The 17,015-nt window shown below is 44.4% G+C and overlaps 1 long non-coding RNA gene across 1 annotated transcript; it reads right to left on the bottom strand.

The window, feature by feature from the left end:
• Window positions 1-7,113: 7,113 nt before the first annotated feature.
• Window positions 7,114-16,615, bottom strand: LOC308332822. Its single transcript, XR_013965749.1, has 4 exons — window positions 16,323-16,615; window positions 13,753-13,827; window positions 11,809-12,063; window positions 7,114-8,733 (listed from the first exon to the last, which is right to left on the bottom strand). It is a non-coding gene; the product is annotated as an uncharacterized lncRNA (long non-coding RNA).
• Between the last annotated feature and the right edge of the window lie 400 nt (window positions 16,616-17,015).

Here is a 17,015-nt window from a genome sequence, read left to right as displayed (position 1 = left end):
GAGAGAGAGAGAGAGAGAGAGAGAGAGAGAGAGAGAGAGAGAGAGAGACTGTATTCTTATGTTCCCATAGGCCAGCTCGTTTCCGAGGCTGTGATTGGTCAGCTCGGTTGACCCGGAGTGACAGTACACAGCAGGGAGATAGGAAGGATAGGTGGGCACCGGTAGCGTGTGTGTGTGTGTGTGTGTGTGTGTGTGTGTGTGTGTGTGTGTGTGTGCGCGTTCAGGAACTAATCAAGCTGCTGTTACTTGCTGTTCCCGGGGCGAATTATAAGTTTGTCATGCCTTAGATAGGCAGTTTCTCCTCCTTCAGACTATACTGTACGTAAGTACTGATGCATATGTTGGGCAATTTACATAATTAGCATAATGTATAATATAGCTATATTTGTAGTACTATATAGCTATAGTATAATATACTATACTGTAGCTACACCTCTCAGCCATTGTAAAGTCCACTGTAACCTGAGACCTCTTGTGGCATATTGCTTTAGTATAGTATAATATAGTATATATGTACACTAGCTATAGTATAAACTAGGGCATTTCATCAAAAAACCGATTTATCGACTTCATTAACACGAGTCGATTCCCACCTGCAGCTCGAGTCGAAAATTGTTCTTTTTCTGTCTTTTTTCCCCCCCTTTTTTTTTCCATGCGATTGTGTGTGTGTGGGACACGGAACGCAAAACCTGATTGGCTTACCCTGATAGTGTGTGTCCTGGCTCTACCAATGATCACCTCATGCGTAAACACAGAGGGCGGAGCTTATAGCACGGTGGAGGGAGAAATAAGGAGAAAAGGTGTCAAGAAGAAAACAACAATGGCGGAGAGAGAGAGAGAGAGAGAGAGAGAGAGAGAGAGAGAGAGAGAGAGAGAGAACGCAGGTGGATCCTCGCAGACCCCGACGAATAAAAAGCACAGCCGGTCGGTCGTCACACGTGTGGAAATACTTCACGTTGGATGAAGAAAAGCAAACGCTGTCCTGTAACCTCTGTAAGACGACCTACTCGTATACCACGAGAACACAAGGAGCGCTATACGCTCGGCCATCTCACAAAAACAAGCATCCCAGGTAAGGGTGACGGAGTGCTGATACTAGTCGCCCAGTGCAGACGTCAGACGTCCATGAGCAGCGACGCCAAAAAAGCCTCTATCAGACCAAAGAAAAGGGCAAATCGCAGGTTAAATTATGGATGTGATCGTCCAAGACACCAGACCTGTGTGTGTGTGTAGAGCGCAAGGGAGAGGCTTCAAAGCGATGCTGACATTGTTTTGAACCGGAATACACACACAGCCCCGTCCGTGCCACAAAACTCTGTGCGGCTAGTATCAACCGAGAGAGTCATGACTCCGTGCGAGCCAGCATTATCCCATTCTGAACGGGAACCCATGTTGGTGTTGGCATCATGTTATGCTTTAGCTATTGAAAAATAGCAGATCTACAAGCTCATAGCCCGCCACCGAGTGGCGCGCTACGAGCTTGTAGGTCTGCTATTTTTGAAAAATCGAAGAACGACTGACATTTTTAAGAATCTGATCTCGGGTCAGAATGGGTTAATCGGACCAGTGTGTGTCCAGTGGAAACCTCGTATGAATCTGATCTCAGGTCAGAATGGGTTTAAAGAGGAGATGAAAGGCAGGAGTGTGACGCTGACAACAGACCTGTGGAACGTCCTCCTCAACCATGGAGCCCTAGATCACGGTAACGGCCCATTACATTACAGATGAGTGGACCAGATGAGTGGACCACGACAGCCAGAGTCCTGAGTCTGACTACCTCCCTCATGACAGAGCGACACACAGCTACCAACATCTCCGCTCGCCTGTCTGCGATAATCAAAGAGTGGGACATATACGGTACGGTACGGTCGGTGCACGATAGATAATGCCTCAAACATGAACCTGGCCTTGGAGATGTGTGAGCTGTCGCCAAAAGACCTCGCCGGATGTGCAGGGCACACTCTACGCAGTTGCCAATAAAAGCTAAAACCCTCGAAATGTTCAAAAGCACACTCAAAACCCACCTTTTCAAACGGGCTTTCCCTACATAACCCCCCCCACACACACACACACACCGCCTTCTTGTTTTTCCCTCTTTTGATTTTGATTTCTAGTTTTTAACCTTTTTAAACCTTTTTAAATATAGTTTTCTAATAAATATGTCTGTACCTCTTTCTGTAAAGCGACTTTGGGTACCCAGAAAAGCGCTATATAAATCGTATATATTATTAAGCTGGATTAAGTCCTATACCTGAAATCGCCAAGTCCGTCCGTGGAGCTGGCCAAACGTGTCGTCGTGAGTCATTTTCGACACTCATCGACGGCAACTTGCGCTCTGAAGGCAAAACAGCGTGACCTCAAAATGCCCAAAAAATATATAAACTCCAAAATGACTGTGCGGTTCGGTGTTTCATGATGCTTGGACGCTTACAGGAGCAAAGGGTCCCCGTCCAGGTCCAGTCTGTCCTGGTTAGATGAGTCCGTGACAAAGCCAAGTGTAGCCATGTCACTAACATGACTCTGTATGAGGGACTACCGAGGGTGAGCCAGAAAATAGCAGCCAGGAGAATGAGACTAGCAGGACACTGCCAAAGGCATCAAGAACTGCCAGCCAGCAAACTGGTGCTCTGGGAACCAACACACGGGCATCGATCACGAGGACGCCCCGCGCTAACATACGTGGATGTACTCAAGAGCGATGCAGGAGTGCAAAGTACCAACGAACTGGCCGGATGTACGGAGAACCGGGAGGACTGGAAACGACGATGGAGGGCTCGTCTGAGGACGACCTAGAGATGAAGGCCCTCGCGATGCGAGCGTCACATTGGGAGCTGATAGATTCAACTCATTCCTGTGTTATCTCCTCTAGGCAAAGTGACCACACTGATGTGTGCATGCGAGGTGCATGTTGGCCTGTCCTTCATCTATCCCGCCATTTTCAACACCGTCAACAAAACCCTCTATCTATCCATGAACCGATGAAAAGAACCGATGGTGAAACCAACTTGCATTCAACTGCATGTGGAAATAATATCAACTCTGTTGTGTCTTAAGTGTCGATTAGATCTATAACTGGTTTATGGATAGGGCAGGGGGGGGAAACTCTGATGATGGAGACTCAGAGAGAGAGAGAGAGAGAGAGAGAGAGAGAGAGAGGGAAACTATACCCCACACTCACTCCAGAGGGCCACAATGCATATAGTAAAAAAATAGCTGATCTACAAGCTCAAACTGCCACACGTTTTGATCTAGTAGATCTGCTATTTTTGCTCTTTTTTCAATTGAAATTCTGAATTATTTTTAGCTATTTCTGAAGGTGGGGGCCACATGTGGCCCTCAGGCCGCCAGTTGATATTAACCTGCGGGCCACATTAGCTGAAGGTGGGGGCCACATGTGGCCAGTAGCCCATGTAAGGGATAGGGGATACATAAAAAAAATAAAAATAAAAAATCTTCTCCCTGTGACGTGGCCCCCTCAGTGGTTGTGGCCCTAGTTATAAGAAGCGACCGCTTGGTTCGCTTATGCCTAGAACCGGCCCTGGATGGAATGTCGCGGTTTAGCCAGACAATAGCAGCCAGGAGAATGAGACTGTAGCAGCCAGGAGAATGAGACTGTAGCAGCCAGGAGAATGAGACTGTAGCAGCCAGGAGAATGAGACTGTAGCAGACAGGATAATGATACTGTAGCAGCCAGGAGAATGAGACTGTAGCAGACAGGAGAATGAGACTGTAGCAGACAGGAGAATGAGACTGTAGCAGACAGGAGAATGAGACTGTAGCAGACAGGAGAATGAGACTGTAACAGACAGGAGAATGAGACTGTATCAGACAGGAGAATGAGACTGTAGCAGACAGGAGAATGAGACTGTAGCAGACAGGAGAATGAGACTGTAGCAGACAGGAGAATGAGACTGTAGCAGACAGGAGAATGAGACTGTATCAGACAGGAGAATGAGACTGTATCAGACAGGAGAATGAGACTGTAGCAGACAGGAGAATGAGACTGTAGCAGACAGGAGAATGAGACTGTAACAGACAGGAGAATGAGACTGTAACAGACAGGAGAATGAGACTGTAGCAGACAGGAGAATGAGACTGTAGCAGACAGGAGAATGAGACTGTAACACTAACAGACAGGAGAATGAGACTGTAGCAGACAGGAGAATGAGACTGTAGCAGACAGGAGAATGAGACTGTAGCAGACAGGAGAATGAGACTGTAGCAGACAGGAGAATGAGACTGTATAGCAGACAGGAGAATGAGACTGTAGCAGACAGGAGAATGAGACTGTAGCAGACAGGAGAATGAGACTGTAGCAGACAGGAGAATGAGACTGTAGCAGACAGGAGAATGAGACTGTAGCAGCCAGGAGAATGAGACTGTAGCAGACAGGAGAATGAGACTGTAGCAGACAGGATAATGAGACTGTAGCAGACAGGAAAATGAGACTGTAGCAGCCAGGAGAATGAGACTGTAGCAGACAGGAGAATGAGACTGTAACAGACAGGAGAATGAGACTGTATCAGACAGGAGAATGAGACTGTAGCAGACAGGAGAATGAGACTGTATAGCAGACAGGAGAATGAGACTATAGCAGCCAAAGGCATCAAGAGCTGCCAACGCTAGTGCTGTGGTTACCGAATAACCAAATGCGCAAATTCCAATTTTATGAATTTATACCACAGGCAGACTCTTCACATACTAGAGCACGTCTGAAATAAGTGTCAGAGCTGAAATCGACATGTAAATATGAAATAAATGCTTAAACATGTAGCTATAGGTGTAATGTTAGAGTCCACAGAAGACATGTAAATATGAAATAAATGCTTAAACATGTAGCTATAGGTGTAATGTTAGAGACCACAGAAGACATGTAAATATGAAATAAATGCTTAAACATGTAGCTATATGTGTAATGTTAGAGACCACAGAAGACATGTAAATATGAAATAAATGCTTAAACATGTAGCTATAGGTGTAATGTTAGAGTCCACAGAAGACATCTAAACATGAAATAAATGCTTAAACATGTAGCTATAGGTGTAATGTTAGAGACCACAGAAGACATGTAAATATGAAATAAATGCTTAAACATGTAGCTAGTTGTAATGTTAGAGACCACAGAAGACATGTAAATATGAAATAAATGCTTAAACATGTAGCTAGGTGTAATGTTAGACCACAGAAGACATGTAAATATGAAATAAATGCTTAAACATGTAGCTAGGTGTAATGTTAGAGTCCACAGAAGACATGTAAATATGAAATAAATGCTTAAACATGTAGCTAGGTGTAATGTTAGAGACCACAGAAGACATGTAAATATGAAATAAATGCTTAAACATGTAGCTAGGTGTAATGTTAGAGACCACAGAAGACATGTAAATATGAAATAAATGCTTAAACATGTAGCTAGGTGTAATGTTAGAGACCACAGAAGACATGTAAATATGAAATAAATGCTTAAACATGTAGCTAGGTGTAATGTTAGAGACCACAGAAGACATAGGGATGCACCGAAATTTAAATTCTTGGCCGAAACCGAATACCGAATATCCGAATAGGATTAATATTATACATCTTTTTTCCTACCATTGCTGTCATGGCCGTACCTTAAAGCTACCTGATTTATGGCAAAATATATGGTTATGGCAAAACTTTACTTAACATAATGATCACTATTATGGGTCCATAAAACATTTATTCAGCCCTTTTGAATGCATTCATTGCATACACTATTCGGTGATATATTTTCTGCCTATTTGGGCCGAAACCGAATAGGCCGAAAATGCATTTTTAGCCATTTTCTGCCGAATATTTTCTGCGGCCGAATATGCGGTGCATCACTAGTAAATATGAAATAAATGCTTAAACATGTAGCTATGGTGTAATGCTAGAGACCACAGAAGTGAACCTTTTCAAGCCTGTTTTCTCAACTCGCTGTTTCTCTGCCAGACATTACTCTATAAGCCATATCTCCAAAACTGGAGGGTCAAACTGAACAACCAATATGTCAATTTGAAGCTATGATTCCCTGCTTTCACATGACATGAAAAAGCAAAAATTCTAAATTTTCCTTGTACTGCCTTTTGTCCAGCACCTGGGCTAGACGAGGCTCTCCTACATAGACTTCTATTGAGAATTGGGACAACAAATAGGGACAAGTCCTGAACCGGAAGTATAGGCAGAAAAGCACTGGACCGGTCCCAGGCAACAGCCTTTATTTTAGATTGTTTTGTAGTAATAGTACAACATAAACATTACAGAGATTTTAGTTGTTACTGTACAATACTTTAACCCCTTTTGACCTGAAATCAGATTCTAAAAATGTTCTTCTACATCCTGACAGTTTTCTGAAAAAGCTGATGTCAGTCGTTCTTCGATTTTTCAAAAATAGCAGACCTACAAGCTCGTGGCGCGCTATGAGCTTGTAGATCTGCTATTTTTCAATAGCTAAAGCATAACACCAAAATGGGTTAAAACAGTTTTCACACATGCTTAAAATAGCTCTTATTTGCGCCGCCCTGGTTGAAAAACAATGCATTTCCAACTCCAGGTTGTCTCAGTTCAGGCTGCATTAGAACAGCGCTCGGTTTCTTCCCCCACTCTGGGTCCGGGATGAGGCTTTCTACGTCTATGGGTTGTCCCCTGTGTGAGTCCTCATGTGATTTTTCAAAACTCGAACGTCGCTATAGCTTTTGCTACACACTGAACAAGCAAAGGGTTTTTCCCCGGTGTGAGTCCTCATGTGCATTTTCAAAGTGTTATTATGGCTAAAGCTTTTGCTACAAACTGAACAGGCGAAGGGTTTGTCTCCCGTATGAGTTCTCATGTGACTTTTCAGATTGCCATTTTCAATAAAGCTTTTGCCACAAACAGAACAAACGAATGGCCTTTCCCCTGTATGAGTCCTCATGTGATTTTTCAGATTTACAGTTTGGCTATAGCTTTTGCCACAAAGTGAACAAAGAAATGGCTTTTCCCCTGTATGTGTCCTCATGTGTTTTTTCAGTTGCTCCGATTGGCGAAATCTTTTGCTACAAATTGAACAAAGAAATGGCTTTTCCCCCGTGTGAGTCATCATGTGTATTCTCAGTTGTTCAGATTGGCGAAAGCTTTTGCTACAAACTGAACAAATAAATGGCTTTTCCCCTGTATGAATCAGCATGTGTTTTTTCACATCTCCAGATTGAGTAAAGCTTTTGCTACAAATTGAGCAAAGAAATGGCTTTTCGCCTGTATGGGTCCTCATGTGTGTTTTCAGTTGTTGAGTGTACCTGTAGCTTTTGTTGCAAACTGAACATGCAAATGGCTTTTCCCCTGTATGACTTCTCATGTGTCTTTTGAGCAGTGTATTGGTGCCATAGCTTTTGCTACAAACTGAACACGCAAATGGCTTTCCCTCTGTATGGGTCCTCATGTGTGCTTTCAACAGCTGAGTGTGGCTATAGGTTTTGCTACAAACTGAACAAGCGAATGGCTTTTCCACTGTATGAGTCATCATGTGTCTTTTGAGCTGTCGAGTGTCACCAAAGCATTTGCTACATACTGAACAAGCAAATGGCTTTTCGCCTGTATGAGTAGTCATGTGTTTTTTCAGATCTCCAGATTGGTAAAAGCGTTTGCTACAAACTGAACAAGCAAAGCGTTTTTCCCCCGTATGAATCCTCATGTGTCTTCTAAGCTGTTGAGTGTGACTATAGCATTTGCTACAAACTGAACAAGGAAAGGGTTTGTCCACTGTATGAGTCCTAATGTGAATTTTCAAACTTTGACGGTACTTAAAGCTTTTACTACAAACTGAACAAGCAAAGGGTTTGTCCCCTGTATGAGTCCTCATGTGACTTATCAAAATTTGATTACGACTAAAACTTTTGCTACAAACTGAACAAGCAAATGGCCTTTCCCCTGTATGAGTCCTCATGTGTCTTTGCAGGTGTTGAGGGCGAGTGAAGATTTTGCTACAAACTGAACAAACAAATGGCTTTTCCCCTGTATGAGTCCTCATGTGTAGTTTCAGGTGACAAGTTTGGCTAAATCCTTTGCTACAAACTGAACAAGCAAATGGCTTTTCCCCTGTATGAGTCCTCATGTGTGGGTTCAGGTGATAAGATCGCCTAAATCTTTTGCTACAAACTGAACAAGCAAATGGCTTTTCCCCTGTATGAGTCCTCATGTGTTGTTTCAGGTGAAAAGTTTGACTAAAGCCTTTGCTACAAACGGAACACGCAACTGGCTTTTCATGAGTCCTCATGTGTCCTTTCAGTTGACCAATTTCATTAAAGCTTTTTCCGCAAACTGAGCAAGGAAAGGGCGTGTCCCCTGTATGAGTCATCATGTGTGTCTTCAGCTGTTGAGTGTGGCCAAAGCTGTTGCTACAAACTAAACAAGCAAATGGATTTTCCCCTGTGTGAGTCCTCATGTGTCTTTTCAGCTGTATAGTGTAGGTAAAGATCTTGCTACAAACTGAACAAGCAAATGGCTTTTCCCCTGTATGCGTCCTCATGTGTTCTTTCAGGTGATAAGATCGGCTAAATATTTTGCTACAAACTGAACAAGCAACCGTATTTTCGTGAGTCCTCATGTGTTCTTCCAGAGACCACCCTGCAGCCTCCTCTGGTCTCTGAATTAGCTCCTCCTGCTGTTCCTCTTTAATCTGTGGTTGTGGTTCCTCCTCCTGGACCAAACTGGGACTCCTCTCCTCCTCTTCACACCCAGGAAGGAGTGTGAGATCTATCAGGAGGACACATAGAGTTATATATGAACAGAGAAGACACCCGAGTTCTCCTCCCATCCACTTGCATTAAGTTGCTCAAAAGCGCATGAGGCGATTTCACTCCTCCTTCCTGGTTTGGAACAGAGTGCATCCTGGTATGGATTTGCCCCAAACACATGAACGCGCTGCCGTTGACTATCATTGTGCCGTTTGTGCTGCGTTCACGTATGAAACATTCGTTCACGTGTCATGGCCCCAATAATAACATGAACGTGCACAATGATAGTCAACGGAGCAGCGCTGGCTCGAGATGCAATGACAAATTCGCCTCAGGGTTTCCTCTGGGTGCCGTCTCTATTGTATATATACTCTAAGGGAGGACAGAGGAGGGAACATCATCAGAGAACAAATCAATGTATGTGTTTTTAGAGTGACAGCTTTCGCAAGCGGAAAAAATGAGGGGGGGGATTTGCGGGTCCTGGCTTGCCTTTTTTGGGGGGGAGGGGGATGAAGAGAAAATATCACGCCAAAAATGTAGTACACATTGCACTAATTATACTGTAGGCTACTTAGTCAGACTTAGTTAACATATAGTCTATCAATAAATATAAGTAAATGTCAAAACACAGTCTGTCCTATCCTGTGACATTATGAATGAACATACATCAATGATCATGTTGTTGTTGTTATTGACAGATTATGATATAATTCACGGCAGCATTTTTCCCCCCCGTTCAGCTCTTATTTTGAAAGAGCCAAAAAATCTAGACCGGATGTTGTGAACGTATGTTGGGTTGTGTGACGATGCCACGTCGTTCCCTGTTTGCCGCGGGTTCTGCTCTAACATGACGCAGCAGGATCGCATCAAAACAAAAGTGTTTTGTCAAACCATGTGACTTCCATTGGAAATGCATTGGGGCGGCCATTAAACAGGGACAACGCATGTTGCAACACTGTGAGTGAGGTCTTAGGGCCGATTCATACTCCTATTTTAGAGCCGAATAAAAGTCGGTTCGATGCTGTAGAGCAGGGGTAACCAACCAGGGGTTCGCGAGCTACCAGTAGCTCGCGGGAACCTTTCAAGTCGATCCCGAAGTGTCAGACTGACGGGCAGCCAGACATCACAGCAGAATGTCGTTCGCAAAAAAGAGCAGATCTACAAGCTAACAACGTGTAGAGACTCGATGCATTTTAGCTTGAAGATCTGTTCCCCTTGCTTCCACCGCACCGCCCTCAGCCCTCCCCATTTTAGCACTCTGTGCTCATGTGCTGTGTCCTGTGTGTCTGTTGTTCCCTCGCAGCCGCAGGCAGCACACAGTCGCGTCAGAGTGAACGCAGCATGATGGCGTCCCCGACACGTTGAATACTAAACCTATTTGTAAAGTTCGAACGCCAACTTTTAACCAAACGTGGGAGAAACACTGTGCACGGCTGCACGCACAAATAAAGAGTGCACTCACGCACGCACATGACGGATTATTATCGATCAAAACAATCCTTAGCGTCGCTTACAAAAGCATGTGTTGCACAGCATGAATATCACTATGACAAAGTGTCAAAATGTTTAGTGCCGCTGTCAAAACATGACACAGTGAGAGTTGAAGATTCTAACTATTGGAACAAGAAATCAGTTTTGAAGGCAGTGGGTCCTAGACAGGGCTTGACGCTTAGCTCATGGATGCATGCATGATAGACAGACTATCCGTTTTATCCTGCTGTTCTATCATGGGATATTCGATGCAGGGCAAGATGCTCGATTGTGAATTAAATTGTAACATTCTCCTTGGCTTTGTCTACTTCACACAGAACATCTGACACACAGCTACAGTAGACTATTAATTTACTAAGCTGGTAACTTACTCGGCTGCCTACCGTTGCTGGTTAAGCAGGTCACACAATGGATATGGACCACTGATATTTATCCAGCCAGGTCGGTGATTACTTATCATTCATGCTGTGCAACACATGCTTTTGTAAGCGACGCTAAGGATTGTTTTGATCGATAATAATCCGTCATGTGCGTGCGCGAGTGCACTCTTTATTTGTGCGTGCAGCCGTGCACAGTGTTTCTCCCACGTTTGGTTAAAAGTTGGCGTTCGAACTTTACAAATAAGTTTAGTATTCAACGTGTCGGGGACGCTATCATGAACTCGTATGACTGACTCACATCTAAAAGAGACCCTCAGACTGGCAATCACTAAATATGAACCAGATTTCAAAACGCTTGCAGATAAAGTGCAGTCACAGCAGTCTCATTAAAGGTGGGCTGAACCTGAGAGTATGTCACCATATCTGTGCAAATATATATGGTCATGTTATGCCTATGTCATTTGAACATCTGCCAATGTGAATATTCATTGAAGTGAGAAACAAAATATTGTGCTGTAAAAGCAATTCATGTCCTTTGCATTTTGTTTTATTTAAAAAAAACTCAACAAAGAAGTGTATTTGTATTTCTGTCCTAATATTTTTTATTTCTAATACATTTGTCTTAATATTATTTGACATTGATAATTGCGAATGCAGTGAGCACTTACTATAAGTATTTATTCTAATTTAAGCTTTAGTCTTTGTGTGGATGTGTGCACATGCATTGAGCCTGTCAGAAATAGCAAAAAAATAAGTGTTTTTTATAACACGTTTTAGTGGTAGATCTTGGCTTACAATTGGGAATAAAATGGGCTCTTGGGCTTGAAAAGGTTGGTTACCACTGCTGTAGAGCCTACAATGTGACGTCATTTGAGGTTTGGGGGGGGCGGTGGGGGGGGGGGGGGGGTACCGTCCTAAAGTCGACTCTTCGGTGCTACTGAAAATTTCTGACGAGCCGAAATCATTTCGGCACTACAGCACCGAAACAGCGGTAAAATAGGAGTATGAATCGGCCCTAAGGCCTCACTCACACGCAAGACACACACTTGTGTCCCGTGTGTCTTCTGTGTGTCACGGCAGCCTCAATGCATTCGGGAGTCACATGGTTTCATGACAGAACCTTGATTCATGGCTGTCTTCTGCCCCATATTTTTAACATATTTTTTTTAACGTAGAAGTCTGGCCTCAGTCCTAGTTCTAAAATGGGTTTACAGCTGACTGACCTTCCTTGGCGTCCTCCCACCCATCACCGTCTTCGGCATCACATTCAGAACCGTTCTCAGAGAAGGGGTGGTAACCTCTAGTCGGTATGGGTGACGGCAGGCGGCCCACATCAGGTTGTGTTTTCGTGTATCCGGTGGAGGAGGTACCGGCTACAGGCTCTGGCTCTCTGTTCTCATCACCAGCGACACACTGTGGTTCCTCCTGGTCCAGACTGGGTCTCCTCCTCTCCTCCTCTGTGCACACAGCGAGGACGTCTAGGAAATATGAAATGAGAGAAAAGCACTGAACGTTTGACATGTTCTGTCGTTTCTCTTTCCAAGTTGTCTGTGTTCCACTCAGTTGTTAGACTTTACCAGATGTTTCTTTATTTCTAGCACTGGCCACTTGCCCAAATGTGCTGCGGCTATGGCCGCTTTTAGCCTGAGGGGTGTTTTTTTTGTGTAAAACGTGCAAACAATGTTTGGAATTGGAATTCTTCAACCTAGTAATTAAGGGTTGCCTAACTGCCCCTGGCAGCAAAATAAAACACTAAGGGTTGCCCACCTGCCCCTGGCAGCTAAATAAAACACTAAGGGTTGCCCACCTGCCCCTGGCAGGCAAATAAAACTTCTGGGCAGGTAGAGTTTGCTACACAACACCAGAGATCTGTCTAAACACCTGAACGTGTCCAGAGAGCTCTGTCTTCTATAAACACAACACCAGATATCTGTCTAAACACCTGAACGTGTCCAGAGAGCTCTGTCTTCTATAAACACAACACCAGATATCTGTCTAAACACCTGAACGTGTCCAGAGAGCTCTGTCTTCTATAAACACAACACCAGAGATCTGTCTAAACACCTGAACGTGTCCAGAGAGCTCTGTCTTCTATAAACACAACACCAGAGATCTGTCTAAACACCTGAACGTGTCCAGAGAGCTCTGTCTTCTATAAACACAACACCAGAGATCTGTCTAAACACCTGAACGTGTCCAGAGAGCTCTGTCTTCTATAAACACAACACCAGAGATCTGTCTAAACACCTGAACATGTCCAGAGCTCTGTCTTCTATAAACACAACACTAGATATCTGTCTAAACACCTGAACGTGGCCAGAGCGCTCTGTCTTCTGCTCTGTGGAATGTAAAATAAGAATAAAATAGAATGTGCTGCTTTCACTGTCACAAATAACGGCATGTGTTTTCTCTTTTAATGAAACAAACAAACAAACTACTGTACCAAATGAGTACTATTCTTCTATTCTTTTCTACAACAGGAGCCAATGCTGCATTGTTTTACAACACAACAATGGGTCTTAAAGGAGAATTCCATGCTAGAATGCTTTCTTACCTTTCTTTGTAGTTGTTACGTTACGTCACCACCAAAGAGGTCCAGGTGTTTTTTTGTGCAAAAGCTCCTTATTGGCTATTTTCCCTACCATAAGCGCTCAATGAATTGCATTGAATGGGAATTGAATGGGGCTATGGGGTGTTGTGCTAATTCACTTATTTCCATCGAAATAAGTAGTAAAGTGTGCCGCTTGGGATATTATTTACATTATGAAGAGAGGATATATACAAAATAATTATAATTTTGAGCGATGGAAATAAGCGAATTAGCACAACACCCCATAGCCCCATTCAATTCCCATTCAATGCAATGCAATTCATTGAGGGCTTATGGTAGGGAAATAGCCAATAAGGAGCTTTTGCACAAAAAAACACCTGGACCTCTTTGGTGGAGACGTAACAACTACAAATAACACCTGGACCTCTTTGGTGGGGACGTAACAACTACAAAGAAAGGTAAGAAAGCCTTCTAGCATGGAATTCTCCTTTAATTAGTAGTTCAGCAAACAATCATTGAGGAAACAATTTAGAAAGTATTGTTTGTTTGTTTGGTTCTTTTAGCAACAATATTCACATAATGTTATAATGCAGATAGAAATTTTTTTCTCTCTCACCCGTCGTCTTCTTCTTTCCTTTGGACATTTTCTTTAACTCTTTTCCGTTCTTCATTTTCTCACCAGTTCCTCCACCTACAGTACGTTCACCAAGACAAAAACAAAAGAAAACAATCTTGATGCGATGTAAAGTTATTGATCACAGCTAAACCAGGTAGCCTACTAGTAAAAAAACAAATGGACCCTTACGGGTCGATTTGGTTCAATTTCTTTGATTCCACACACAGGTGACACAGGAGGGTGATCACTGGCACACTGACTGACTGGCAGAGAGAGAGAGAGAGAGAGGGGTTTTTTATTTTATTGTTATAATTTTTATCCCACGATTTGTAACCCATTTTTCACCCCTGTGTAAATTATCTAATGTGATCCTGGGCTCTACACACCCTCCACCAACCTAGTCCCCATATATGGGGGACATGGGGAGACCAACCTAGTCCCCATATATGGGGGACAAGGGGAGAGCAACCTAGTCCCCATATATGGGGGACAAGGGGAGAGCAACCTAGTCCCCATATATGGGGGACAAGGGGAGACCAACCTAGTCCCCATATATGGGGGACAAGAGGAGAGCAACCTAGTCCCCATATATGGGGGACAAGGGGAGAGCAACCTAGTCCCCATATATGGGGGACAAGGGGAGAGCAACCTAGTCCCCATATATGGGGGACAAGGGGAGAGCAACCTAGTCCCCATATATGGGGGACAAGGGGAGAGCAACGGACTTGAACTCATGCTTCCTTCATGCCTGAGTGTCCAAGTTGCTCCTTTACACCTGACAGGGGGGAGTTTCCCTGGTTGGACGTTGTAGCGCGTGGAAGGAACACGTTATTCCAACCAGTTCCTTTCCCCTCCATCAGGTGCCCCGGCTGGCCAGGGGGAGGTAGTTTAGTGACCAGGATTACTGCATGTTTTTTGTGAGGATACCTACCGCTTTTTTTCTTTAAAAAAAAGAATGTAGAATTATTATTCTACATTGTTTCAAACTGATAACTGTGTCTAGGGAGGGAGTCTGGGAGTCGAACGATCATTACATCCTGGTGTGAAAGAAAATACAAAATAAAAGTTGTCAAGTACAGCCTGTGGACAATCACACAACCAGTTGGGAATATTAAATTTTGTCGTGGTGTCATTAATAAACATAGCCATGGTTAACTTCCGCGATTAGCACTGCTGCACTCTGCGTAGTTTAATAAAAAGCATTTTTATCCAAGCTGTTTTTCCCCCATTGGCTTTCAACTACGCGCCCCCTATCGGTCGGGAGGAGGGTGGCACTCGGTGTGTTCGATATAGGCACGCTGACCGTCCTGCCAATACAGACTAATAGGCGAGTGCGCTCCCGGTGTGCAACTGTGAGTTTTCCAAACAAACCCCGTTTGAGAAAAGTAGCCGGGGCGCTCGGATAAAAATGCTTTTTATGAAACAACGCGGATTGCAGCAATGCTAATCGCCGTACCAGCACATTTCTAACACCCGTGGCCCACGTGGTGAGTACTTCCATCTGAATGTTTATGTACACGTTTGCTCTGTAAATGTAGCGATTGCGTAAAACAGGCATGTTTCAGGGCTAATAAACTTAAGGCCTATTCATAGTCTGGATTTTCGGTGGTGAGGTGACCACCGCTCCGGTGGTGAGCTGACCACCGCTCCGGTGGTGAGCTGACCACCGCTCCGGTGGTGAGCTGACCACCGCTCCGGTGGTGAGGTGACCACCGCTCCGGTGGTGAGGTGACCACCGCTCCGGTGGTGAGGTGACCACCACCGCTCCGGTGGTGAGGTGACCACCGCTCCGGTGGTGAGGTGACCACCACCGCTCCGGTGGTGAGGTGACCACCACCGCTCCGGTGGTGAGGTGACCACCACCGCTCCGGTGGTGAGGTGACCACCGCTCCGGTGGTGAGGTGACCACCACCGCTCCGGTGGTGAGGTGACCACCGGAGCTGAAATAACGTTGAGCGGTGGTGAGTAAAGGCTCATACAAAGTCTGGTTTTTCGGGGGTGAGGTGACCACCGAACTACAACATGACGTCACTGAGGTGACCACCGAACTACAACATGACATCACTGAGGTGACCACCGAACTACAACATGACGTCACTGAGGTGACCACCGAACTACAACATGACGTCACTGAGCCGCGGTGAAGAGCAAACCACCGCCACCGCTCCAGCCCTTATCTCTGTTTAGCCTACTCACCACCACTCAACGTTATTTCAGCTCCGGTGGGGAGCGGTGGTCACCTCACCACCGAAAATCCAGACTATGAATAGGCCTTTAAAACAGAGCGGTGGCGGTGGTTTGCTCTTCACCGCGGCTCGTGACGTCATGTTGTAGTTCGGTGGTCACCTCACCACCGAAAAACCAGACTATGTATGAGCCTTTAGTGGTGTCATAATTAAACTTAGTGTTGACATGGCACACAGACTAGAAAATTAAAACATGGCACTTCATGTCAAAAAGGTTGCCGAGTACTAGTAGAGCCCCTTCATAGATGGTTGAACCCCATATAATCAACATAGCCTCAAAATCAGTTTAACCCACTTTAAACGTATATACTTTGGCAGACATACCTGCAGCCGGGTGTAGCAGCAGTGTGTCCATCTCTCTCTGGAAGAGGCTGCACATGAACTGCGCGGCCGCGCTGAGGCGCTCCAACACAAACACTCTGAGCCGACAGACGTCACCGCTTGTTGTGTGTTTGTCCAAAACACACAATATGTCCTCTCCCACCGACGTCATGTGTCCGTTTATCTCCAGGCGTACAGACTCCATTTGAACCGTTTAACCTCCTTTAGGAGACGTTTTTAACTCATTTAAGAGACGTTTAACCTGCTTTAAGAGACGTTTTAACTCATTTAAGAGACGTTTAACCTCCTTTATGATACATTTGATGAATTGAAAATTAATTGAACAATTAAGGTGGGCCCTATTGTAACCAAGTGTAACGCTTTATGGTGTCGTCCACTCACAGTTAATAGTTTTTGTATTGAGTTTGCACTTGAAATGACTGTAATTCTGCAAACTGTTAATACATCAATCAATCAGTCAATCAATCAAACGTTTTACCTCCTTTAAGAGACGTTTTACCTCCTTCATGATACATTTAAATCATTTAGGATAAGTTTTAACTCATTAAAGAGACGTTTTAACTGCTTTTATGAGATATTTCACCTCCTTTCTTTGTTGTGAGTCCAGAGAAACCTCGCAGCGTCGCGTCTGTCAACAGGAAGGAAGAACTACAGTTACGACTTGCTACTTCCTGG

The sequence above is a fragment of the Protomyctophum bolini genome, assembly GCF_963924005.1.
Source record: "Protomyctophum bolini genome assembly, chromosome: 18".
Lineage (NCBI taxonomy): Eukaryota > Metazoa > Chordata > Actinopteri > Myctophiformes > Myctophidae > Protomyctophum > Protomyctophum bolini.
The sequence above is the reverse complement of the archived record's forward strand: the minus strand, read 5'-3'. Positions and strand labels throughout refer to the sequence as shown.